Raw genomic sequence first — 27,601 nt, 5'->3', positions numbered from 1 at the left:
TTGTGGTTTTAGTCTAACAGCCTGGTGTGCACACAAGTAAGAACCACAACGAAGGCCGCTCACCTGCGCACTCGCCAGGGCTTCTCCTACCCAGCATTATGGTGTTTGGGGGCCCGATTTCTTTTGTTCGGTTGGTTGGGTGCTATTGTTGACCTCTTTTCTTCTGCTTTCGATTAAGCTACTGCCAGTCAAGAGATAGCGGCCCCCTAGACCAAAAGCTAAGAAGTGATTTGCCCAGGATCATGCAGTAGGTTAGGGAAAGAGCCAATCTTTGCAAGATTCCTTCACAAAAACCGAAGCAGGTAAGGTGGGGTGAAGGAAAGAGAGGGCACGGAGAGGGCTGACATTTATAAGAGCTGCATGAAAAGGGAAGTTTTTTTGTTTTGTTTTGTTTTGTTTTGTTTTTTTTGAAAAGGGAAGGTTTTAAGAGAGAATTGATGGATGGGGTTTCAGCAGCCCAGCCGTCCCCTCCCACTTCTGGCTTCTACTCCCCCACCCCACCCCGAACCCCCCTGTACTCTGAGTTCCGTCTGGGCAAGTCCTGAGCTTCTGGAATGTGTCTTCGCCTTCCTTATCTGGGAGCTAATCACTAAATAGCAGGTGGCGGAGATTCGGTTTTTCATCTCTCTTGTTCTCTCCTCTCTTTCGCTCATTTCCTCCAGGCTGTGAATTTCTGAATCCCAAGCAGGAAACCTCCCTGATGTGTTCACACCTGGAACATCACTCTCCTTTTCTTTGTTTGGAGAGGACAGAAAGATGCAGGGAGAAGCAAGAGAAGAGGCTGCTTTAACTGAAGAGGGGAAGAAAGACGTCAGTATTTAAGTAATAACCCACACACTCTCTGACGACGGATGCACACACATTTTTTGGAAATCCGAGCATTCCTTCTTTCAACTCCTAGATTTCCCTACTCATCTCCCCTCCAGCCTTGTCAGTCTTACAAGACAAAGGGTGTTTACTGGGTGTCACTTCAGTTATCAACACTCCGCGCAAATAGGTTGACAGAGGAAATAGGCAAAGTACCCTTGCAAGCCTGTTTGGGGTTGAAATAACAACTAGAGGATCTAGAGGCTCACAGAGATCAGCTTACCTTTTGCTCCTACAAATGTTAGAAACTGGCTCTTGAAAGAAGCCGTCATCAATGCCCCTGTCTCAGCGGGTATTGGGAAGTTCCAGGCCTTCTAAGCTGCACACTCTGTCCTCTTCATGGATCTATCATTTAGGGAGGGAGTTTGAGGGGTCAACTGGGGCTGGCTCCCACTTTTAGTTATCATGTGCCTCTAAACCCAGAGGCCAGTGTTTGTGGTCTACTGAACATTAGGCTCCCCGTGGGGGAAAATGGAACAAAATAGGGGATGTAAATCTAAATCCATGATGTCCAGTCTGTGGGCTCCCATAGATGGGGGCACCATATTTGCATGAATCAGTACCTGCAGACGGACTAAAGAGGACGACTCATGTACATATACTCTGACACTTCTTTTTTTAAGAAAGATTTTATTTATTTATTTGAGAGAAAAAGCAAGAGAGCACAAGCAGCAGGAGTGGCAGAGGGAGAGGGAGAAGCAGGTGCTGCGGAGCCCTACAGGGGGCTCGATCTCAGGACCCCGGGATCATGACCTGAGCTGAAGGCAGACGCTTAACCCACTGAGCCACCCAGGCGTCCCTACTCTGACACTTCTAATGTATTAATTTATTCATTCTACAAATAAGGCACAGAGGGTGCCTACTTTGTGCCAGGAACCAGACTGCGTGCAGAGTATATAATAGTGAACAAGTCAGACCAACTCTGTCCTCGTGGAGCTTCCAAGTCCAGTGGTGAAGACAGACACAGAGAGTCACAGAAACGCAGAGTGACAGCAGGAAGTCAGCTTCGGGATCGCATATAGAAAAGACTGTGGACATTGCTGCTAGAAACATCGGGGTGCAGGTGTCCCGGCGTTTCACTGTATCTGAATCTTTGGGGTAAATCCCCAACAGTGCAATTGCTGGGTCGTAGGGCAGGTCTATTTTTAACTCTTCGAGGAACCTCCACACAGTTTTCCAGAGTGGCTGTACCAGTTCACATTCCCTCCAACAGTGTAAGAGGGTTCCCTTTTCTCCGCATCCTCTCCAACATTTGTGGTTTCCTGCCTTGTTAATTTTCCCCATTCTCACTGGTGTGAGGTGGGATCTCATTGTGGTTTTGATTTGTATTTCCCTGATGGCAAGTGATGCGGAGCATTTTCTCATGTGCATGTTGGCCATGTCTAAGTCTTCCTCTGTGAGATTTCTCTTCATGTCCTTTGCCCATTTTATGATTGGATTGTTTCTTTGCTGTTGAGTTTAATAAGTTCTTTATAGATCCTGGACACTAGCCCTTTATCTGATACGTCATTTGCCAATATCTTCTCCCATTCTGTAGGTTGTCTTTGAGTTTTGTTGACTGTATCCTTTGCTGTGCAAAAGCTTCTTATCTTGATGAAGTCCCAATAGTTCGTTTTTGCTTTTGTTTCTTTTGCCTTCCTGGATGTATCTTGCAAGAAGTTACTGTGGCCGAGTTCAAAAAGGGTGTTGCCTGTGTTCTTCTCTAGGATTTTGATTGTTTATGTCTACAATGGAATATTACTCAGCTGTCAGAAATGACAAATACCCACCATTTGCTTCGACGTGGATGGAACTGGAGGGTATTATGCTGAGTGAAGTAAGTCAATCGGAGAAGGACAAACATTATATGGTCTCATTCATTTGGGGAATATAAATAATAGTGAAAGGGAATAGAGGGGAAGGGAGAAGAAATGTGTGGGAAATATCAGAAAGGGACACAGAACATAAAGACTCCTAACTCTGGGAAACGAACTAGGGGTGGTGGAGGGGGAGAATAGTGGGGGATGGGGGTGACTGGGTGCCGGGCACTGAGGGGGGCACTTGACGGGATGAGCACTGGGTGTTGTTCTGTATGTTGGCAAATTGAACACCAATAAAAAATAAATTTATTATTTAAAAAAAAGACTGTGATTACCAGCCTTCAAATTCCTTCAAAGGTGATAGCCTCTACTATTAAGCATTTGCTCCACCCATGCATTTCTCAAATGTAAGTATCTTTATCTGCAGGTCTATAAATTTTTTGACATTAAAATGTGCTCCCCATCCTGAAAGCGGTTGGACACTGCTGACCTAAATCATCCCCAAGAGATGCCTTTTCTATCCCAGATGAATGAATTAATCGCAAGAAGGGAAATTCCGCCAATATTCCGACAACTCCCAGCTGGACCATTCTTTCTTAGATTTGAGCTTATGTTGCTTCATGGAAAAGTGAATTTCAGAGCTCTCTGTACCCCGTCATCCAGGAATGCCACCTCTCTGGGGAACCCCGGAGAAATCAAGAAAGAACATACCCATTTGGTCATAGATTCCAGCTCCCCCGAGGACAGAGAGCAGCCCCACCTCCACGCTTGACTTGGGTGAGGTTGGAGGCAAGGGCTTTGTGGTTGATTCTGGTATGCTGTAGAAGAGCCGACCTGGAGCCACGGGACGTGACTTGTTGTTCTATTAGACACGCTAGATAATCTCCTGAAACAAAGAAATAAAGCAATGATTCGATGGGAGGATTTTCCTGTCAAGAATTATGATTGCAAAAATAACCCAGAAAATATAGCTTTATTTGAACAGGGCCAGGCAAGATAATAGACCGGAAGACCTGTTAAATGTGAGGTCCCGTTTAAATCAAAATGATCCACCAAATCTCAACTCGCAGTGGGGTCTCTGTTTGTGCATTCAAGAGTAGAAATACGATAGGAACAAACACTTTTAGCGTCAATTCTGTCTTAGACAATGTGATGGGCACTGAACCTACAAATAGCAAGGAAATGTGGCCTTTCAAGTGGCTTCTCTTAGTAAAGAAAAGGTAAATAAGCAGCAATGCTCATCTAAAAGATAATTAAAGAGTATTTGAGGCTTCGTGACATGGGCACAGCAGCAAGATTGTAGCGGTAGGGGGGTGCTGGGGGAGGGGGAGGGGGGCTGCGCAAGCCAACATGTGCAAGAAGCACTAGGCTTTGAGTTCTGTGTCTAATCTGAGTCTTAAAACCTTTGGTGAGTCACTCCCCTCTTAGCCTCAACTCAGTTTCCTGACCCATCAAATGACAAAGTTTACTCCCAGCTCCTGGCACAAGGATTCCAGGCCCCACACCAAAAAGAGCTTCTTAGAAAGGTCACCCTAACTCATCAGCCACCGGGGTGCTTCCTGTGAACTTCTCGCAGCAGGACAGGAACTCCGCCTATCTGCATGAGGCCTGCCTTGCAGGAGAAGGTATTCTCTGACTGAACCCAAAAGTCTGTATCCTCAAGTCCTCGCCCCATGAGAAAGGATATCAAAAAGCCACGTGGTGAGGATGATCTGGGGTCAGCCTGTGGAAATAGGATCTGTCCAAGCAGGGGCTGGAAATGTAAATGCATGTATCGTAGGTCTCCCTCCCCTACCACCCCCCCACACTCCTACCGTGGCTATCCCCCCTCAAAAAAAAAAAAGAAAGAAAGAAAGAACACAGCAGATCTTTGGCACACTTAGACCTTGCCCATTTTCAGCCCTTGTCTTTCTTTCACTGAGGTAATATCTTTACCTGCTGCCAACTGGACCTGTCGGTGTATGCAACTGTTGCTTCATTCTGACTCATCACAGCTCGCTTTGTGGCACTGAACCCAGGAGCCACTGTTCCCTGGTGATCTTTGGCCTACTTCTAAGACGCTGCGGGGCAGTCAGGAAGCTCGGGGCGGTGCACTGACTTTCCCTCGGTGGAGTCAAAAGCCTTGGGCACAGCTATCTCCTGGTCCCCTTTAAGCCCTGCTGAGAAGCCACAATGGAGAAGTGCCAGGAACGCGTCCTACATCCTGTTAATGCCATAGGAAGGGACTTCCAAAAGTAAAAACTGGACGTCCAAAGCCCCCAGAAGGCAATGCATTTGCCATGACCTCCAAAATCAACTAGTTCGGGAAGTCAGGCACAGTGGAAGAGTGCTTGCATTTCGAGATCAGATAAACCCCAGTTGGACCAACTGGGGGTGCAACACAGTGCAACACAGAACTGGTCATGGTTCCACGTGCTCTGCTGTTTTTTTAATTCCATCCTTGATTGTCCTACCTCCTCTTTCTGGAATTCTCCACCCCATCCCATGGCCTCTCTTCGCTGAAGTTAACTCCTGCCTATCCTACTCAGTTCAAACATCACCTCCTTCAGGAAGCCCTCCCTGACCCACCCCAGCTGCATTAGATGCCCCTCTTGGTGCTTAGCCTAATGCTCAATGTATGGCTCTGTCATTGCATTTACCGTATTATTGGGTAATTGCTGTCTTCTTCTCCTGCCCCGAATTTCTTGTTGGCCAGAACCAACACATTTTAGTCATCCTTTTTTTCTCCAGAGCTTAATGCATCACCTAGTATGTTCATTAAGTGAATAAATAATCTGTCTCATTCACTTATTAGCAGTGTGTTCTGGGCAATTGAGTTCACTTCTCTGAACCTCTGTTTTTTCATCTGTAGATTGGAAGTAAGAATCCACCTCTCGTTGAGATGTTGTTCGGATTAGAAGTAGCGTATAGAAAAGTCTACTGCATTGGGGATGCACACGCATGGCAAATTCCTGTGCACGGAGCTGTGGATCTGCGCGGGGTATGAAAAAGAAAGAAAAAGAAGCAAGTTCATTTATGTGCAATGAAGACTCCTGCTGTCAGCATGCAGTCCTTTCTCCCTGGAGATACCATCCCAGCCAATAGCTCTCTCACTGCAGGAAGCCTGGAAGTCTCTTTCTTTGTTTGTTGTTGTTGATTTTTGGTTTTTGTTATGGTTTTCTTTTTCTGTAAATGAGAAACACATAGCAGATTGTTCCTAAAAGTTTTCCTGGGACTGCAGGTCTCTAGCTGGGTTGACTGATTAGCAGTTACTTTTGTCATTTCTCCCATTGACATAGGGCCCTACAAGTCTAGACACCCTTTCCCCCGTTCGCACGTCTATCCTAAATAGGTCCTTTCAAGTGAGGTCAGGCTTACCCAGAGAGCTTCTGGTGATTTATCCACACACTTCAGGAAGGAAAAGAAGAAGGAGCTTCTGGTAATTTATCCACACACTCTGGGAGGGAAAAGAAAAAGCAGCAGGGATCTGAGCCCCTAGAAACTTGACAAGTAGCCTGGCATTTGGAGGGTTTGCTCAACGTGACCAGAAAAGTTGCCAAGCAATGGAGATTATAAAGGGCAGATTTTCAGAAGCCAGGTAATCCTGTGGTGTCAAGTGCTGGCCGCAGCCTGTAATATCATGCCACAGGACCATCACCACCCATTCCCAGTCCCTCCAAGACATATGTCCACAGCAGCACCCCCCACTCACGTGGGCGCGTGCACACACACACACACACACACACACGCTATACAACCTCCCTTCTGGGAATATGCAAGGCCCTCCATTGCTCAAATCCCCACCCATCCTCTGGTGAGTCAGGCTGAATCAGATCCCTTGAGTTATCCACAGCATATGCAAATCAGGTTCATTTATTCATCAATCAGTTATTTTTTTTCTTTTTTTTTTCATCAATCTGTTATTAAGCAAGTTCCCAGTGCCGGCTCTGTGCTAGGCACTGCAGGCCAATGCCTTCTGGAACTGCAGGCCAAGCCACTCCATAGGGGAGAAACAATTGTGGTCAGAAAGTATGGTAAGGCGAGGGCTTGGCATGAAGGTATGGCCTGAGGAGAGATCTGTGCTGAGCCAGGCACAGATCATTGGTGTTGAATTCATTCTGCAAGGACATGCAAGAGGGTGCCAGACTACTCCCGGGGACCTGCGACACAGCCATCAAAGCAGGGGCTGGGTGCAGTGGTAAGATAGCAGGGCAGGGCCACGGATCGGAGGAAGAGTAAATCAGAGGGCTTCCCACAGAATTTCTACCACTTTTAAACTCAACTAAGGCCAAAGAACCAAGAACCACTTAAGCCACTTCCCCATGGTTGCCTCCAAAGCATCCTAGGATCCAAGAAGTGAAGACAAAGGGGCTCCTTACAGAGAAAGTGACTGAGTGACATGAGGCCTAGCTTGGATCTGGCAACATAGCTACTCTGGAGGGTTTTAAACATGTTAGCAAATACACACAATCATCCCTGGGATACCCATTTCCCTTGAATCTGGGCAGGTTTCTGACTTGCTTGCAATCAGTTGAATGTGTCAGAAGTGATGTTCTGTGACTTCCAAAGCTACAGGGCAAAAGGCCTGGCAGTTTTTTTCCCTGGAGCACTTACAGTCAGAGCCCTGGACTCTGAGCCACACATCAGACTGAGGCCACCTCACTGTAAGGCAGCTCAAGCCTATGGAGTGGCCACGTGTGGGTGTCCTGGCTGCCAACCCACTGAGATCCCAGCCCACAACGAGTGCCACCTGCCAGACCTGTGAATGGATGAGATTCCTGATGACCCCAGCCCCATGCCTCCCCAACTGAGGGCCCAGACATTGTGAAGGAGAGATAAGCAGTCCCTGCCGTCTCCTGTTTGAACCCCTGGCCCACAGAGTCTGTGAGCGGAATGAGACAGTTTTGTCTTATGCATCTGAGTTTGGGTGATGTGTAGTGAGTGGCAGGGCCTCAGTGATCCAATGATCCCAGAGGTGAGGCTGAATGGTGTTTGGAGAAGGAGAGGGGGACGCACAAACTAGAGGATGACCCTGTGGGACAATGGGAGAAGGACAATGTTCTGAATGATGCTGTTTGTACTCTGTTTCCTTTTGTGAAGTGAGAAAGGAACAAAGGGCAACCCCATTTCACATGGGATGACTGGTCTTGCCTCTGTTGGCCCAGCCTTGCAGTGAGTGCTGGGCACTCATGCCATGGTGGCATGGCCTGCCCCTACTGCCTCTCTGGTCTAGGACAGGGACTTCCTGCCCCTCAGAGGGCCCCCTCTGGTGAGAAGCCAATCGATGGGACGTCAGTGCTATGATGGATATGATTTGAAAACCTGCAGTCAAGAATTCATCGTCAGCCAGAGAGGGAGGTCACTTCCGATGACTTAGATCTAGGCAGGAGCTTCTGCTTTTTGTCCCTGACTGTCTCCCAGGGGTGCTTCAGGAGGTGATGAGGATTATGTCTCCCCAAAGGTGTCCCAGAAATCATCCAGTTATCTCTGAGATGGTTTGTAGTCATCTATTAGAAACCCCTCCAACAGCCTTGCTTTAGGAGGAAAGGGAGGAGGTCCTCAGTGGACCAGGTTAGGGGTCTGGGAGCTGGCCCAGCAAGAGGACGACAGACTGGGGAGCATCCAGGACCTCTGGAGTCCGTGAGGACCATCTGGACCCTCCACATTCAGTGGGGAACCCAAATCTGTTGGGTCCACCTACTGACCTCTGTTTGGATTTTCTGAGCAGCTCCATCTTCCAAGGATCCACGTGTGTTGTCGGAAGGGCTTTTCAGTTTGCTATTATCTCAATTTCCTCCTTCAACTTAATGGGTGACTGAGATCTGAAGCTGTAGACTCTGAACTAGAAGGGACCTTAGAAATCACCTCGGGCAATCCCCAGGAAGGGAAAATGACTTGTCCATGGTCACACAGCAAGGATTCATAAGGGTCAGAACTGGAACTAAAACTGGGGCCCCTGGTTCCCAAACCAAGGCTCTTCACACAGTGCCATCAGACCACCCAGATGGCCTTCTCCCTAGAGAGCATGAATTCAGAGAATAGAGCTCAGCCAAACTCCAGTGTACCAAAGGTCCCATCCGCAAAACCCCACTCCTTCTCCTCTCCTCCCTACGCTAATCCTAGCCCCCAAAACCTTTAGAATATTTTGGAGTAAGCAGAAAGACAATCTGCCAAGGCAGTGTTCTACTCCTTAGGCATCCTTAGAATCAAAGCTCCTGGTCATTCTAGAAATTAAGATTTTCCCACCTACCCTTTCTCCCCACCTGCCTCTGACCTCATGTCTGCTTTTTCCATTTCTTTGGCCACATGAAGCATGTCATATGGCCAAGCTTCTGTATAGACCATTTCCTATAAATGCAAACACTATATCTGAACATACGAATAAAACTTAATTTTGGCCATGTGCTTGTTTTGTTTGTTTTGTTATGTTTTTTTTTTCAATAAACCACATCCCTTGAACACATTTTCAAACCAAGTAAATACCACGAAAAGAACATGATTATTTGCCGACAATGGAAAAATCACTTAGACATAAATGTTGTAATAGAAGGGCAGCCTGACTTATACTTCTTTGTGTAAGTGTCTATTTTTCCCACAGGGACTGGCTTCTAAAGAGTTCACATCAGGTCTTTTGCAATTCTGCATCCCTTACAACTTCACAGTGATTTTCACATATCTACGTTTGTTAAATTATCTCTCTATAACTCTATCAATGTTTGTTAAATTGAATTTTGTTTAATTTAGTGAGCGCTCACTATGTGATAGGCAGAGTGCCAGATGTTTTCACAGCTTTTTAAAAAGTGACTCCTGTGACTATCCTGTATCAGGTATTTATTGCCACTGTAAGATGTTTTACAAAGCACCCTAAAAGTCTAGTAGTTTAAAGCAGGATTGTCATCTTGCGTGGGTCTCCACGTTGGTCAGCCAATGCTACTGATCTAGCCTGGGATCCACGCATCTCAGGGAAGCACATTCATGCACCTGCGGTTCCCTGGAGGGCAGCTGGGGGAAGCTGATCTAAGATGACATAAGCCTGGGTGACAAGAACGACTGGGGCCTCTCCCCACATGAATTTTCACTCTCCAGCGGGCTACCCCAACCTTACGTTCGGGGTGGACATAGTAGGATTCCAAGAGGGCAGAAGCTTGCAAGTGCTTTAGAGCTCTAGGCTCAGCACGGACATGCACCCATTCGACCACACTTTGTTGGTTAAAGTGAGTCACAAGGCAGCCCAGACGCAAGGGCTGAAGAAATCAGTTCTCCCTCTTGAGGGAAGAACCAACAAAGTCCCATTGCAACGCATTGAAGGATTACGCTCATTTTCACAGTCAATCCCCACCACGTAAGTCCAATTTTAAGATGAAGAAAGAAAATGGATGGAGTTTAAAGATTTATTTCAAATGTTATACAACTGCATTGTGGCGAGGGTTGCACAACTCTATAAATTTACTAAAAATCATTGAACTGTACACTTCCGATGGCTGGCTTTTATGGTATGTAAATTTTCCTCAGTAAAGCTGTTTAAAAAAAGCTGAAAAAAAATTAAATCTATTGAAGATCATTCAACTCATAATCCAAATCTGCATTTAAACTCAGGTATTCTAGTACGAAATTCAGCAGTCTTTCCAGTGAACTATATTTATCAGACCTAAAGTACCTGATTTTCAGAATCAGAGAGTCTAAGGGTGAAAGAGATCTTCTACAGATTATTTTGTTCGTCCCTCTTTCTTCAAGCAGTCGAATGTGTAAGCCTTCTGGTGCAGGTGCAGACTTCTCTTCTTAGGCTGAAAAATAGAAACAGCACTAGGAGAAACCTGAGCCAGGTGAAAAAAACAGGTCTCATCTTCTCAAATGCTTTTAGGATCCAGGATGATCGGTACTGATAAAGGACTCGACCCATTGTTTTTGGAACCAGAAGCTGCAGATGGTTCTTTCCATTTTAGCTCCTCTCATCTGACACTGACCATATCCTTTTGCCAGAGTACCTAGTGGGCTTAGATTCTGGTATCAAGAGCAATAGCATTTATCTTCTTATTTTATTACCCAGTGTCCAAATCGAAGTGTCCTCCTTGGAGCTGAAAGTGGTTGCAGTCAAATTAAAGCTCACCTGAGGAACTTCTTTTGGGATTGAAAACCTCCAACAGGAAGACACTGGGAATAAGGACAGTTTGTAGATGGTGGGTTTGTATAATCGGGGGTCGGTCTCTTGTGCGCAAGAAGGGATCCATTAGAATAACAAACAAATGGGAAGTGCCATGGTTTCCTCTTCTAGGTTGGTCTTGTTTCTGGAGGGGAAAAAGTGAAATCCTGAGGAGATGCATCCCAGCTCACCATCAACAGCTTTGAAGAGCAAATTGAGTAGCTCTCATCAATCATGCACAGACGGCATCAAAAGCTGCCAGAGGAGAATCATTCACCCGATGTCAGGCCTAGTCAGGCAAATGTTATCAAACGCTCCTGCTCGATATCATAAAGCAGCATCACCCAGAGAAAAGTACGTAAAGAAATCGGACCATGTGGGATCCCTGGGTGGCGCAGCGGTTTGGCGCCTGCCTTTGGCTCAGGGCGCGATCCTGGAGACCCGGGATCGAATCCCACATCGGGTTCCCGGTGCATGGAGCCTGCTTCTCCCTCTGCCTATGTCTCTGCCTCTCTCTCTCTCTCTCTCTCTCTCTCTGTGACTATCATAAATAAATAAATTTTAAAAAAAAATCGGACCATGTGAAGAAGGGAGGCAAGTAAGGCAGAGAATAGGATGGAGTGGCAACGAGGGGAGGAGGGAAGAGAAAGAGAGGAAGCAAGAGGGAGAGGATGGGAAGCAGGAGGATGGATAAATAGACAGCAAGAGATAGCCAGCAAAAGCTGGAGCAGACAGCAAGCCCTGGGGAAACAGGAGAAAAACCAGTCAATGGCTAAAGAGAGGCTAAACAGAAAGGAAAGCTTTATAGGGGCGAAGACCATGCTGGCGGCCATCTGGCCTGAGGACCCGCAGGCCACAGAGACTTCGGTTGGAAGTCAGAACAGTTCCCTTTCTGCATCTGGAGATCTGGAGGAGCACCATCGAATCTCCGTAAAAGGCACTGGAATGGAAAGCAAAGCAAAAATACACACTCCCTCCTCCTTCTTCTCCAGCTCCCCAGATTATCCCTCACCTACCATGAAGGGCTATTTGATCATCCTGGCCGGCTTTACTCAGGCTCTGAAAATCAGAGGGAACAGTCATTAGGAAGCCAGCCCGATGTCCACCTAAGCCTCCCACTGGAGTGATTTCATCTTTTATTACAACAAAGCTAAGGCAGTCATGTATCAGCTCAGGCTGTAAATCTGCCTTCTTCATAGATCAAGTTCGATTTTCCAACTAATTGGAGGGAAACAAATCCACTTCTGGGTCGAACCAAGCAAATTTCCCCTTTCTTGCGAAGCACCTGGCTCTGTCTTAATCAAGAGGTAAGGAGCCGGGCGCCTGTGTGTTCTAATGTGAAGCTTTGGGGAGCCCAATGTCAGTGAGGGGTCGGCAGGTCCGAGAGAGGGGAGTCCATGCAACATGGGAACAATATGAGGAGTCGGGAGACGGAGGGGGTTTCTCCAAAGCAAACTTTGCTCTTTATACCTTTTCAACCCCATAAAGAGATACTGGAAATAGCGATGCATTGAGAAACAGGGCCCTGAGACAGCCTGGCTCCTGGCACCCTACACACATTTGCTAAACTAAAGCAAGATACTGGGAACCGTTTGAGAGTGGTTCCCAACCCTTAACTGCAGGGCTTACATAGGAGCTGAGAGACTAAGTGATAAAATGTACGAGCCAGCTACTGACATGCATCATTACATATAATCCTCACAACGACCCTGCGCGAGAGACATCCGTCTTATTACTATTCCCGTTTTACGGATGAGGAAACAGATGCCAGAAAGGTCAAATGACTGGCCCCAAGTCATAGAGTGAGAGCTCGGAGCTAAGCCTCCCCCAGGGCTGGTCTTCCACAGCCACGATGGCTTGAGCAGCGTGATGGAAGGGCAGCATGTCTCCTGTCCACCTGGAGCACTGCGCGGGATGGAGAGGAAGGAGACAGGTCAGAGCCTCAGTCCAGTTGGGCAGGGGCAGGGCTCTGAGTAAGATGCTAATGATTCGTGTCACAAAGAAGACGCCAAATTTACCATATGAAATTTTTCTGAGCTTGGGGAAAATGGTGCAGCCATAAGCCAAGACAGAAGGCGGCATTATTATGGGCAGCAACAAGTTTAGGGAGCTCTCTAAACTCTTCTATTTCCCTTTATGAAAGCAAAAGACCAGAAAATTATCCATAATTACAGAGCCATCAGCAGCGAATTGCGACATCTCTTGCATGGGACAATGTGGCAAACGACTCCTCAGCATTCATCAGTGTCCCAAGTTCCTCCTCCCGCTCCTGCTTGGCCTTGGCCGCCCCCGGCTCTAGGCAGCCCACCCCCCACAGCAGTGGGGGCTGGAGCACAGGCTGTGGGGGCAGACAGACCTGTGTTCAGATCTTGTCTCTTGATCCCTTACTACCTGAGTGACTTCAGACACTTGGCTCGGTGCCCGGGAGCCACTTGCCTCATCCATAAAATGGGACGCTACAAGTTGCCTTAGACCCAAGTGACGTTGGGATAAAACAAAAAGATGAATGCATGAGGTCGAGAACAATATCTAGCATATAATAAGCACTCTTTCCCCAAAGCTATCATTATTGTATTTTTTTTCCATCCCCTTCATCTTCCTTATTTGAAGCTAAAAGAGGAAGAGGCAAACCAAGTGCAATTGCTTACATAAAAGCCAGATAGAGCCTGGCTATTCCACCGGAGGCAGTAATTACAAAGCTGCTTCGGAGCACAGAGAGTTCCAAGAACAGAATACACATTTGGAACAAGTTCATTAAAAAATTGCTTACTCATAAAAGCTGCTATCGTTAGAGCCTGACAAATGGAAGACACAGCGCCGATAAATAAGAGGCTGGTGGTAAACAAGCCGACTACACCAAGAGGTCGCTTGATTTCTCTCTTCCCATCCGTCAACCGTTTCCTAACCTTTTATGGGGTTATAATAACAAGTTCAGGTAGGTTTTATGTGCCTGTTTACTCTGAGTTTTCCCCCGATTCCAAATAGAGGGAAGAAGTTTCCAGATGTCTCTGCCAGGACCTGGAATGGAAGGGGAATGAGGCGGCCCTGCTCCCAGGGCTCTGGCCCAGGGTGGGCTGCAGGCTCCTCCCACCCCTCAGCCCTTCTAGAGACCTGGAGCCCTGGGCACCCCCGCTCCAGCACCCCCTCAGCAGGCCACTCCAAGAAGAATTGTCTCCCCACCAGCCTGTACCCCACTGCCTTGCTCCAGCCCAAGCAGGTCACCCCCATGGTGCAGGAGGGAGTCCCGGCTGGGAAGTCAGGAGATGGGGGTGGTAGTGCAGCACAGCCACTTGGGAGCCAGAGATTGTCACCGAACTGCTGAGAGCCTCGGTTTTGTGCTCTGTAAAATGGGGGTGACACCGCCCCCCTCTCAGCATTTCTGGGAAGCTTAGAGAAGGTTACGCCCGAGAACTTTTGCTTGGAGAGTCTGGTATGTGTGGCCGCTGCTGCAGTCAACCAATCACGGTGATTAAAGCGCCCCCAATCCAGGCTGTGTCCTGTGAACTTGGGGGGAAAGGGCAGTGGGAAGTGAGGGGAGGACCCCCAACTATCTGCCCTCAGAGATTTGAGTCACAAAGCGGTAGAGACCACTGAGACTTCAAATTGCTTTTGAAGAGTTTCTAAGTGCAAATACGACCAAAGGAAACGGGACAAAGAAAGCTGGGTCCTGTCACCCCTCCCCTGCACCACCCCCCCAGCCTACTCCATCCCTGCCAGGCTGGACTACACCTTGTGCCCTTGCCCAAGAAGACCAGCAACATCAGAAAGGAAGCAGCACAGTGCTTTTAACAGGGCCTCGGGCCAAATAAACTTGCCAGCATTTACCAGAAACCATGGCAAATCGTAAATTCTTATGTAATGAAAGCCAGTAATTTCCACATGCTCCTTTCTCACCCAAACCCCACCTCCCTGACTACTGTTTTTCTGGAGGTTAAAACAAAAAGGACGTGTCACTTAGTTACACAAATCAACAGCCAGTTCAAGCTTTGAAACCTTTATTTATTTTGTAAAAAGGGGACTAAATACTAAGTGATACCTTTTGGGAGCCAAATAACTTCCAAAACAAAATTTCCAGAATCCCAGGCTGGCTTTCTGTGTGTGGGTGCTTGGAGACAGGAAACGGCTGGCTTGGGTTCCAGTATGCAAAAGCTAGGCTTTGAGGATCCGCTGTATTATTCTAGAAATCTTTATCAAATCCCCGTTATGTGCAAAGCACTGTGCTAGGCCCTAGGGTATAAAGACACGTCCTACATGTGCTTATTTCTTGCTCAACAGAATCACCTGGGGTGGCAGGGGTGGTATATAATGCAGAGGCCTGGGTCCCACCATTAGATAATCAAATTAAATTGAAATGGGATAAGGCCCAGACCTGTCATTTCTTTTTTTTTTTTTTTCCCACAGGTGAATCTCATGCTCAGTCATGGTGGACAATGAACGCACAACGCACAATGCAGGTGGGGTGGGTATAGGAGTCCAGGCTGGAAAGGAGCAGGGCCAGTCCTGGCAAGCTTGATTCATTCCCTCCACAAAGAGCTACAGACCAAGGACTGTGTTAGGTGCTGGGAATACGAACGAGCCTAAGACCTGGCTCCCGTTATCAAGAAGTGGGCAGAGTAATGAGACAAGTGCAATTATTCCGTGTGTAGGTTCTGGGATGAACTTGAGCACACAGGCAGCTCCTGGCTCACTCTGGCAAGCCAGAAAAGACTTCTCAGAAGAGAGGATGCCCAAACCACATCCTGACAAAAGAGATAGAGCTAAGCAAACATAGGGACAGATAGAGCAAGCATTCTACCCTCCCAAAAGCCCAGAGGCTAGAGAGAGCTCCTTGAGTTCTGGGAAGTGCTGCAGGTGTACAGAGCCGCCAAGCTGACAGTGGAGGACCGGCTGGTCAGTGGGGCAGGATCAGAGCGTGATGGGCTTCCTCCCATCCCAGGCCACTTGGCCACTTGGCTACTGCTCCTTTGTCTCGATCCTCAGCGGAAAGCTCGGGACCCGACACATGATCAACATGTAATAACTATTTTTTGGACAAATGAATAGAAGGCAGAAAACAGAGCTCTGGGGCAAAACACTTAAGAGCTGAAGAAGAGAACCTGCAAAGAGAAGGTGTAGTCAGAGGGACAGGAGAAAATGAGATTAGTGGAGATTAGTGGTCCAGAAACCCAGGGAGGACAGAACTTCCAGAAGCAGGGAGCCAGTGTCAAAGGCTGGAAAGAACCCAAGGGAACACACACAAAAATCCAGCTGTTGGGGAGTGACAAGGTGGTCACGCACAGTTGACCTGAGGGCCACTGCACCCTGGTGCTAAACGAGAAGCACGGTGGTGGCAAACTCAGGGCAGAGGGCATGGCTAAGGGAAGGAAGGGACTGTCCAAGCAGACTCATCTGTCACGAGGCTGACCCACGAAAGGGCACATGAGAGGTGAGAAGGTGGTGAGAGAGATCAATGAGCCTAAAAGAGGGTTTGATTTTTTTTTCTTCTCGAAATGAGTTTTTGTAACATGTTCAACTGAAAGTTCCTGTAAAAAAAAGGTTAGACACGTAGGACAATGTGCCAGAATGAAAAGAGCAGACCTGCCAGTTACTGTATGACTCCAGGACCGTTCCGTAACCTCTCTGAGAGCCCCAGTTCTCAGCAATAAAACAAAGGACAATAACGCTCAGCTTGAATGGATATTGTAGTAAGTAACTCAAAAATGCCTAGTGCGTGATTGGCTCCTGTAGGTTTTTATGGTAGTTGTGGTTTTTTTTTTTAAACTTTTGATTGAAAAAGGAGGCCCACTTGAAAGTTGGTGGGGGATGGGGTGCCTGGGTGGCTCAGTGGGTTAAGCATCTGCCTTCAGCTCAGGTCATGATCCCAGGGTCCTGGGACTGAGCCCCTCATGGTGCGGGGTGGGGGGGGAGTGGGAGGAGAGGCCCCTGCTCAGTGGGGAGTCTATTTCTCATTCTGCCCCTCCCCCTGCTCGTTTTCTTTCTCTCAAATAAATAAAATATTTTTTAAAAGTTGGTGGGGGAGAGACTTGTGTTCTCCTCTCTCTTCTCTTAGGAATTCAGTCGATAAACATCCTACCTACAGTTCATTTTCCTCAATCAAATAAGGACCCCGTTCCCTGCCTCATAAAGCTGGGGCTTTTAGATTTACTAAGAACATAACAGTAGAAGACACTTGCAAAAGTTGGAAGTGTCGCTGATGTGATATGATTACTATCCAGGTGATACAAAACGGAGAACCTTGAGAGGAGTGACCAATATTTCCTTAGAGTCAGGTTGAATCATGGGTTCATCCTTAAAAGCTATGAGACCTTTGGGAAGCTGAACAGAGTTTCTGCATCTTGATTTCTAAAAGTACCAAAAAATTTTTTAAGTGTATGAGGTTCTCTGAATATAGTGAATGTCAATAAATGTTACTCTCTTCTCTGATCTGGACATTTTAAAAACAGTATTGTCTTCCATCTACATAGAGTAATAAGAATGGGATTTGGCTTGGTTACAAAGGAAAGATAAGGTGCAGATTTAAGTATATGCAATGATCATTAGAAAGCTAAGGAAGTAAAAGCAGGCTATTTTTAAACCAGGCTAGTCTGGGGACCCTTCGTGACAATTTTTTAACTTTAATAACAGGCCAAATATTTAACAGAAGTCTTGATTCAATCAACTCTTGTGCCAAACTAGCACCTTGATCAGAAAATAAAGATCGGTCTCTCTTGGGGCACCTGAGTGTCTCATTTCCTTAAGCATCTGCCTTTAGCTCAGGTCATGATCCCCAGGGTCCTGGGATGGAGCCCTCAGTGTTGCACTGTACTCCCTGCTCAGCGGGGCCTCAACTTCCCCCTCTCCTCTTATCCCTTCCCTTCCCCCTGCTCATTCTCTTCCTCTCTCAAATAAATAAATAAAACCTTTAAAAAATAAATAAATAAAAAATTTTAAAAAATAAAAACCAAAAAAGTTCAGGCCCTCGGACTCGATTCTAAGCTTCTTGAGGGGACAAAAACAGGCCTTACTTACAATTTCCCTCCAGCTCTAGGTTCAGTGCCCGCTGAATCCTTAGGAGGCACTCTACAGTGGAGCTGGGGAGACCAGGGCTCCAATCACTGTAGCATTCTACGAAGGTGCCGTGGACAAAGCGATTCACCCTGCTTAAGCAACAAGTGTCCTCATCTGTAAAATGGGGACGCTTCTGATTTGCAAAGGTTGGAGGAAGGAACAGAGGGAGGGTCTGTAAGGAGCTGGGCTGGTGACCATCAGCACATCATGGGAGCTCTGCTTGTTGATAAGGCTAGAACCACCCAGCGTCCCATACAAGGGAGCCCAGCGAAATCAGGGTGCGGACAGGGGAAGTAGAAAATGAGCAGTCAGATCTTACAGCTAAAAAAAAGAGAGAAAAGAAAGTTCAAGTGAATTTTTTCTCCATTTCACTAAAATAATATGCTCCAAGCCTGAAACCTTTTTCCTCCTGTCTACTGCCCAAAACTCATTTCTCCAACAGAGATCTAAGCTACCATAAATCCCAGCAGGGGTCAAAATGGCTGACACAATTTTAACTACAAGAGAGCACAGCATAAATGGCATCATTATTATCCCCAAGGGCTGCTCTCTGCCTTTTCGAGGGGACAAAAGAAAAAGTCATATTTTTTAACAGGGAAATATACAGTATTTCAGAATTTTTGAGGGACAGATTCAAGAACTCAGAAGCTCAAAGGAAAATATGACCAGACTTAAAGGGAACAATCTTTCTGCTTTTTTAAAGACTCCTTATTGTTGTTCTACCCAAAAAACCTAGAGATACTGTTTTTAAATAAAGTCTAAATAATGTCCTATGACTGCATGGTCCTCTCTGTTCCTCTGTGACAGAGGAACCAGATAACCAGATCTCTTCTAGTAGCAGGCACTCACTCCTTCACTGGGTCCGCATGCTTTCTCTTGGGGAGCTTATCCTGCGGTGTGATTCAGACACTAACTACCCAGAGCTACCTCAGGCTTCATGAGTTAAGGGCACAGTCGCCAGACAAAGGCCACAAGTTCAGGGGTCCTTGGGGACCTGCACTTGTGAGCAGCTGGCCAAAACGCAGGGGTTCCCATAGCTCCCTCAGGCTCACTAATTCAGAATGACTCACAGAACTCAGGAAAGTGCCGTACTTCCATGAGAGTTTTGTCATAAAGGATATAAATCCCCAGGCTGGCCAAACGAACATACATGGGACAAAACCAGGGAGGGTCCTGAATGTGACACTTTTGTGTCCTCTCCCAGTGGAATCAGGATGCACCACCCTCCCCGCACATGGATGCATTCACCAACCCAGAAGCTCAAGCAAGCTTCAGTGTCAGAGTTCTCATTGGGGTTTCATTATTCAGGCATCATTAATTGAATCATTGGCTATGTGGTTAAATTCTTTTCCCTCTATTCCTGAAGACTGGGCCACAGTCCCGTAGTTCAAAGCTCCAATACTCTAATCATATAATGAATCTTTCCGGCATAGCCATCCCCCACGCTGAAACTATCTAGGGGCTCATTATGAGTCATTTCATTATCATAAATTCAAATGAGGTCCCAAAAGCCCACCATGAATAACAAAGACATTCCCATCTTTTTGGAAATACCAACAGTTTAGAAGCTCCACCCCACGAACCCAGGACAAAGACAAGAAAAATACTTTATTGTACAACACAAGGGAAGGTTCAAACTTCTAAAAAACTCACTACTAATGTTCTAGATCCAATGATTGTTTACCTGTTGACATGTTCAACAAGTAAAAACTTCCTTGCTGGCATTTCAATCTCAACTTCTGGCACCATCATGCCTGGCCAACCTCATTTCCAATATTCCCCATCACAGAGTCTGCACCCAACCCCTCCTGCTGTGCCTCAATTTCTCCCAGAGAAGTCATGGAATGTTGAGATAACCTCAGCAGCATGGATGAATGAGACCAGAAGAGGACCTGAGACAGAACCCACTCTGATAATTAAGAATAGCAGAGGAAGAGCAGTCGTTAGAGGAGCCTGAAGAGGTAGTGGGGGGAATTCAGCTGCTGCATGTGGTCCCAGAGACCCAGGAAACAAGCTTCAACACGCAGAGAAGGACCAACTACGTAGTGTCAGCTACGATGGGGAGGTCAGAAGAATAATGGCTAAAAGTTTCCAATAGATTCAGCAGTAAAACAGTCATCGCTGACCTTGCTGAGAGCAATTTCAGTAGAGTAATAAGGGCAGAAGCCAGATTACAGTGGGTAGAATAGAGAAGGGAGAGGAAAGAAGTAGAGCAGCAGATATATATGTCTCTTTAAACAGAAAGCAGTCCCTGCAACGTGCCATGGGGCCTGACAGAAGCTGGATCTTCAGGATGGAAGATGTAAACGTGTTCAGTTGTCGATAGGGAGAGGCCAAAATGGGAATGGATGGGGTGGACTGTAGAGGGAAGAGAGAGGGAGCATATATCAAGCCAGGCTACCAAGACCTGGGAAGAAAGTTCCAGAGGACAAGTAGAGGGATCTGCCCAGATGGGGATGCTCCTCTTCCATGACAGTGAGAGTCAAGGAGGGAGGCACGGAGGTAGCTGTCACACTAATTTATAGGTTTGGGGACAGTTAAGTGGCAGAAAGGGAGGGTTCCCATCATTGGCTTCTACTACTTTCTCTGTGAAGTAGGAAGCAATGCCATATGTTTAACTTATGAAAGTCAAACATCTGAGAGGAGGAGGCAAGAAAAAACTAGCAGAGGGAACTAGACAGAGAACGGGCTAAGGTACCATGCAACCATCACAGGGCTCCAGTGTTGATCCAGAAGCATCCCAGACCTGCGAAGCTGCAGTGAAATTCATCCACAGATATGGGTTTCTCTACAACAGGAAGCAAAACTGGTAACAAAGGCTGATAGTTCATCAGAGCCAGGGTTAGGGTTTCGCCAACCGTATAGGAAAAGAAGCCAATGGCACAACAAGATTGGCTGGACAGAGCCTGAAATAACAGGAAGCTGGACAGGGGGTGAGGAAAGGGCTTATAGTTATGAAGGAGGTAGCTAAAGAGAGACCCAGGGCCTGAGAGTCCCCAGTTTGAAAGATACAGATAGTGTAGACTATGGAGTGAAAGCAGAAAGATCAAAGAGATTAGGATACGACTTAGAAGATGGCCAGGTCCAGGGTGGAGCCATGCATGTGTGGGGCTCAACTGGAGAAGAAGTGAAGGTCACAGTCCATGAGAAGCCCCCAGAATGAGGAAGTCAGAGCAGTGCTGGGGCACCCTCATGACCCCTGAGCTAATCCAACATGAGGCAAGGGGTTCAGATGCAGGAAAAGACTGCGAGCCACATGCCACTACATTTAGTGAAAGAGAGGAGGATGAAGAGATTATTACATGATGACCAAGAAATACAGCAGGGACATCACAAATGAGAGGTGTAAGGGCCAAATCAGACCAAGAGCCAGGCTCTCTCTGGCTGGTTGGGGGTTTTTTGCCTATTTGTTTTATGATAAATGACTTCCCACCATTTAAATATCAGGAGAGTGCATCTAAAACTCTGTATTCTTTGGACGCCTGGGTGGCTCAGCGGTTAAGCATCTGCCTTTGGCTTAGGGCATGACCCCAAGGTCCCAAGATCAAGCCCTGCATGGAGTCCACTTCTCCCTCTGCCTCTCTGTGTGTGTGTGTGCCTCATGAATAAATAAATTAAACACACACACACACACACACACACACACACACACACTGGATTCTTTGGAAGGCTGCTCCTAAGAACTATCAACATCTAGCAATGTGGGGCTCATTTCCCTCCACCGTGATCTCCAGAGCAGAGGAGCAATCGTGACCTTTGAGACCTTTGAGACCAGTTGTGACCTTGCTGTCTCTGGTTCACCCGAACCCCCTTCGGTGCTCACCCAGGGCACTGGCAGGCCCTTGCAGGCATTTCATTAGTGATCTCTAGGAGAGGGCAGGAAATGCCATTGAGCATGAGCCTTAAGTGGGCAGAAGGTTTTCCATGAGTCATTCTGGGGAGTCAGAGGAGGGAGCAGAGCCAATGCCAGCTGCTGACCCTGAGTAATGGGAGAGCGCACAGCTCCCCTTGAGAAGGGAGAGGCGGGTTCAAACAAGAAGATGGAGGGAGTGGTCAGTGAGAAGTCAGAGATAATGACTGAATCTCTTGCTCATGGAAACTCCAGAGGACAGACGTAAATTTGTGGTAGGAGCAGGGCCAGGGAGAAGAAGCACAGGGCAATGGTAAAGGACAAGGGGAAGCAGGTGCCTGGAAGTCCCTTGGGCAAATGGATATTTGAGATGTGAGGCATCTCATATTAAACCTCAAAATTTTCTGATTAATTCTTCTTGGGAGCAACTTGGTAGTCGGGGGGTGGCGTCACAAAGCTGGACCCTGGGTACCCGAGGCAGAGGGACTGCCAGGACAGCTCAGGAACCCCTAAGAACCACTCTGAGCCTTAATCACAGAAAGCAAATTAGATTGAACTTCTCACCTTCTTTGTCCTCCACTCGGGCCCACTGATCCTAGGATCTCGGTAGGAAGAGCCTCAGCCTGGGACCTGCCCGTTATCCAAGGTAAGAACCCTCTCGACGTCCTTCCCAACAACATCACCCTTAGTGACCGTGGGGGCGGCGCAGAGCCCCGACAACCAGGGCACGAAGGAGCGGTGAGAGCACAAGCCAAACACGTGCAGCGTCTACTTCAAGATTTCACCAGAACTTGGCTAAAGGTCCCGGAAAAAGGCATGCAACTCTTCTCTTTCCTCATCCCTCACCACATGAGCTCCCGTCTCCATCCCAGTAAACCTCCCAGGAATACATCTCAGCCAAAATCGTATGTCTTAAATGGACTTCACTGAGCAGGCCGAGAAACCTGCCCACCCTGTTAGAGGACCATGTCCAGGGAAATCGTAGTGCAGTGTGTAGACACCCAACTCGTAAACCTCAGGCACACAGCTCATCAGCACGGCGAAGAAGGCCTACGTATGAAGCCAGTTTAGAGACAGCATACGTGTTGCAACCTGCTTTGCTCAAGGAGCCTGTCAATGGAAGAAAGCATGGTGGCTTACCCCTCTGACAATAGGCAGGGAGTCATCAAAAGCCCCCTTCTCTTTGCAAGCAGCAGAGCCTCTTCCCCTGCTCTTGGCTCATCTTACAAAGAGCTGCTCACCCATCCCTTCCTGGACTGGGTCCAGCCTCCTCCTGACAGGGCCTGGCAGGTGTCAGGACCCCATGGACCCAGGGGCCCTGGGAGCTTCCTGCAAACTCTGGTGCGGCACCGCGGGGGGATTGGGGGACATGGCATGAACTCAAGAACCTACGCGGAGACAAGGCTGGTCCTTTATGTCCCTCGCTCTCCAACAGCGTAGAGCATCCCAGCCCCTCTCTAAGGCCTTGCTATTAAATCTTAAACAAACTCCGATTGATCTTTGATCTTGGAATAGCTTTCCACTTGGATTTCTGGTGGTAGATATCCTCCTCCTTTTGCCTTCCTGCTGTTTTCTCCTCATCAAGAAAAAAAAAGAGAAAGAAAGAAAGAAAGAAAGAAAGAAAGAAAGAAAGAAAGAAAGAAAGAAAGCAAAAAGGAATCAGAGAAGGACTCACAGCTTCTCACCTTGTCTCGCTTCAGTCTAAACAAGAAAATGTCTTATTAAAAAAAAAAAGTGGGGGTGGGCTGGGCGGGAGAAAGGTGATATTTAATTTTATTGGGGAGAACGAATCATTGCTGGAGAATGCCTGTGGCTAAATGAGACCATCAAGGCGAGAGCAGAGCAGCGAACCGCGTGCACAAATATGAAGTAATATCTTTCTACTCGGAGGGAAACTGACACTCAATTTCAGAAGCTTCTGGCAGGCGGCTCTGAGTTTGGAGAAATCACAGCCACCTCCTTGGAACCATTTACCACTGCTTCTACTCTCTGCAGTGAAAGCTTAAAAATGCAAATGAAATGGGGCCATTTAAAGAAAAATATCCCTGCTAACTGTGCTCTGGGAAAAAAAAAAAAAGCCTATAGCTCAGAGGGCAATCTTAAAGTCAATGAAACTCGGCAGCGCTGGATGATGCTTCATTCTGATGGATAATGTGTGCTGTGCTTCCCTCTCATGAGTTTAGAAGTATTTAAAGAAAAGGGTAAAATCACCCTGTTTAGGAGATTAATTTCTTTTCTGGGGAAAAAAAAATGTCTGTTTTTGCTGTCACTTCTGGTCTGGTGAAAAGTAAAAACCAGAGCTTATTCTAAATGTTTGCTGCCGAACATCACCAAGGGTATGAGGCTGGGGGGAGAAAATCCCAACCCTGAAGAGGTCAAGTCCTGCTCCATCTCCCCGGGGCAAAATCACACTTTATATTATCCAGGAAGCCATCATCAACGTAGTTCTTGAGGGAAACTGATAATTTGTGCCACATTTATGGGACACTACATGTCAGGGACAGAGCTTAGCACTTCCCATGACTTCTGGCCTCTCCCCATGCTGGCACAGGCAGTACCACTCTACCCATTTCACAGGTGAGGTAACCAAATTTAAGGAGATCAACTAAAAAAAAAAAAAAAAAAAAAGATCAACTAACCTGCTGGAAAGTGGCTGGAAAGTGGCTGAGCTCTGAGCTAGACGGAGTTTTAAGTTCAGGCTGTCAGCGCCGGAGCCAAAAGCTACAATGCTGTGTGGCCAACATCCTCTCAAAGCCACTTCATTTCATTTCAATTCTATTCGGGAAGCCTCACCACACCGTAACATTGACACCATTCAGTAAATTATATCTCGCTCTGAAATGCCTTTCTTTGAAGACTGCACTTTGAACACAAGGTCGTCAGGATTTGATGAGCAGGGGCCATCAACCTAGATCTGAGGGACCAGGTGGGAATGGGCCAGCCAACCAAAGGATACGTGGCACTTCCTGCCCTTCGCGTGCTTAGGATCATCTCTATTAAAGCCATTTTATTCAAAAGAAAAACCTAACATTGATTTGGAGCCAACATTCATCTTAAGGCAACTCGACTACATTTTCCCACTTTATGGCAAGATCTTAGAGCCAGGCTGCCAACATCACCACCTTCTCTAGTTCTCAGGTAAAAAGTGCAATCTGAATCTGACAAGTACTGCTGACCCTTGAACAACATGGGGGCTAGGGGCGCTCACCCCCCCACCCCTCAACACAATCGAAAATTTGCATAGAACTTCTGATCCCTCAAAAGCTTTGATAACAGCCTACTGTTGACCAGATACCTTACCAATAACAAAAAATAATTGGTTAACACAGATTTTGCACGTTACCGTATTATATGCTGTCATGGTATCATAATAAAGTAGGCTAGAGAAAAGATAATGTTATTAAGAAAATCAAAGGAAAAGAAAAGACATTTAGAGTACTTTACTATAAAAAAATATATTACTGGGGAAAAAAATACTAGCGATGGTGTAAATTAAGACTATCATTAGGAAAGCAGTTTGGCATTATCTTGAACATTTAGCAATGTGTATCCTACAACACCAAATTTCTACCCCCGGGTACATTCGCTAGAGAAATTCTTGTACCTGAGGACCAGAGGTCATGCCCATGAATGTTCCTAGCTGCAGCGTCTGTAAAAACCAAAAGCTGGAAACCATCCAAACGTCCAACAGTAGGAACAATAAATAAATTGTGGCACATATACACGAGGGAACACTCTGATCTATTGAAAATGAATTAATTACAGTTTCAATGCATGTATCAATGCCAATGAATCTTGTAAGCCTAATGAGCTAAAGAGAGAAGTAACAAATGAAAACATATTATATGATATACAGGCCTTTCAAAACAGGCAAAACCAAACTATGTTGTTTAGGGATGCATGATAGATCATAAGGCTATTTCTGAAAAGGCAAGGAAGCGGTCATCACGAAAATCCGGAGACGGGTCATTTCGGGGAGGAAGGAAGGGATCTTGATGGGAAAAGGTGCAAGGCAGGAGTGAGGAGCTTCTAACGTAATGGCCATGTTTCAATATTAGACCCAGATGGGGGCTAAATGGGTATGTATTTTTTTTAAGATTCATTAGACCATATATATCGCAACGCGTATTTGTCATGAAACATGGTCTTATGGTTGTATGATGTGCGGTATATGAATACACTCTTGCGTAGATGATACGCTATCAAGAAAGGATGCTGCCTGGCTCAGTCCGTAGCATGGAGGAAGCCTCCGTTTTCATGCAGTTATAGAAGTTCTGAAGTCACTGGCACTGTCTCCTCTAACCCTGAAATTCCCTCCAGGACGTGCCACCATAAGGCTGTCCAGCTCCTGCTTGGATACCTACAGCTATGGGAAACTCAGGACCTCTCATAGCAGCTCATTTCTTCTGTGGGTTTTGTTTTTTTATTTTTTTAAGTTTGATTCTGGAGGCAATGGAGTCCCTGATTTATTAATCTTTTTTAGCTGTATTAAGACGTCAAAGGTATAAAATATCACCCTCTTCACGGTTTTTAAGTGGACAGTCCTGTGGCAACTAAGTACATTACAGTGTTCTGCAACCATCACCACCACCCATCTCCAGAACTTTTTCATCTTTCCAAATTGAAATTCTGTCCCCCCTAAACGACAACTCCTTATTTCTTGGCAACCACCATTGTACTGTCCGTCTCTATGAAATTTGACAGCTCTAGGAACCTCACATAGGTGGAATCCTACGGTACTGATCCGTACATGACCAGCTTATTTCCCTAAGCCTGATGTCCTCAAGGTTCATCCATGTTATAGCATGTGTCAGAATCTCTTTCCTTTTTAAGGCTAATTTTCCAGTGTATGTACATATCCCATTTTGTTTGTCAATTTGTCAATCCATCTATAGACGGACACTTGAGTCACCTCTACCTACTAGCCATGTGACTATGTCACGAGTGTAAGCCCATTTCTTCTTGACTACTACTGAGTTTTTCCTTATACTCAGCTAAAACCTATCTCCTTATAACTTCTGCCTGTTGTCTTCACTGTATTGCCTTAAATTCTCGCAAGGCAAATCCTCCCCCTTTTCCTCACAAGGACACCTCAAGTACTAGAAGACGACCTTGACATTTTAGTTACCTCTACTTTAGTCCAGATATTACAAGGCCTTTTGTTATTTCAGTCATTCCTCATATGATGTATTCTCCAGTCTTTCATCAACCCAACAGGCTTCTCTAGATACAATTCAGATTTCATTAACTTTTATGAAAACCACATCCTGCTACATTTTCATCTTCTGCTTATCGTCCAATAGAAAGTTCTTCCCCTGGAAAGCCCTCTTTCTTTCAGTATTAACATCTGCAAAACCAGGTCTCCTGATTTCAATGCCTGTGTGATTGATTTTTTGAGTTTCAATGCAACAGACTAACATTTTAGATGTGTTAAATCTCATCTTCTTGAATTTGGTCCAGACTTCCAGTCTACTGAGATCACTTTTAACGTTATTCCATATGACTCTTTGTCATACAAAGAAATTGAAAATCCTGTTTGTTACTGTGTCCCTTCGGAGTATTGATGCAGTAGTGATGGAACACAACATGGTTAAGGTGAAGGTAAATTTCACTGACCTCTCCTTCCAGATTATCATTTATTAACATTCTTTAACTGCATTAATTCAACAACAGGAAGCCCACTGAACTACAACATCGCTTAATACACCTATTGGAGTTTTATCCACTAAGATATCACAAAAGACTTTGTCGAACATGTTGCAGAAATCAAGACATGCTAGGTTCGTGGACCTTCCCAGATTTGCCAATGTGGTTGATCCATAATAGGTCCATTTATGGCAGCAGTATCCATGCTGGCTGCCAGACATCACTTCAATCTTTTCTAAGCATACCTAAAGCATGAGTCTCACATACTGCTGA

The 27,601-nt window shown here is 46.4% G+C and overlaps 1 long non-coding RNA gene across 4 annotated transcripts; it reads right to left on the bottom strand.

Annotated features, from left to right (window-relative positions):
* Positions 1–1,495: 1,495 nt before the first annotated feature.
* LOC129506053 (uncharacterized) lies at positions 1,496–22,648 on the bottom strand. Of its 4 annotated transcripts, XR_008663678.1 has the most exons (8): positions 22,247–22,648; positions 11,802–11,844; positions 10,753–10,930; positions 10,303–10,429; positions 6,024–6,102; positions 5,306–5,637; positions 4,602–4,822; positions 1,496–3,552 (listed from the first exon to the last, which is right to left on the bottom strand). It is a non-coding gene; the product is annotated as an uncharacterized LOC129506053 (long non-coding RNA). The 4 variants fall into 4 exon arrangements; XR_008663676.1 differs by lacking the exon at positions 4,602–4,822; XR_008663677.1 differs by lacking the exons at positions 4,602–4,822; positions 11,802–11,844.
* Between the last annotated feature and the right edge of the window lie 4,953 nt (positions 22,649–27,601).

This window comes from Nyctereutes procyonoides, unplaced genomic scaffold (genome assembly GCF_905146905.1).
Source record: "Nyctereutes procyonoides isolate TBG_1078 unplaced genomic scaffold, NYPRO_anot_genome, whole genome shotgun sequence".
Taxonomy (NCBI): Eukaryota; Metazoa; Chordata; class Mammalia; order Carnivora; family Canidae; genus Nyctereutes; species Nyctereutes procyonoides.
The sequence above is the reverse complement of the archived record's forward strand: the minus strand, read 5'-3'. Positions and strand labels throughout refer to the sequence as shown.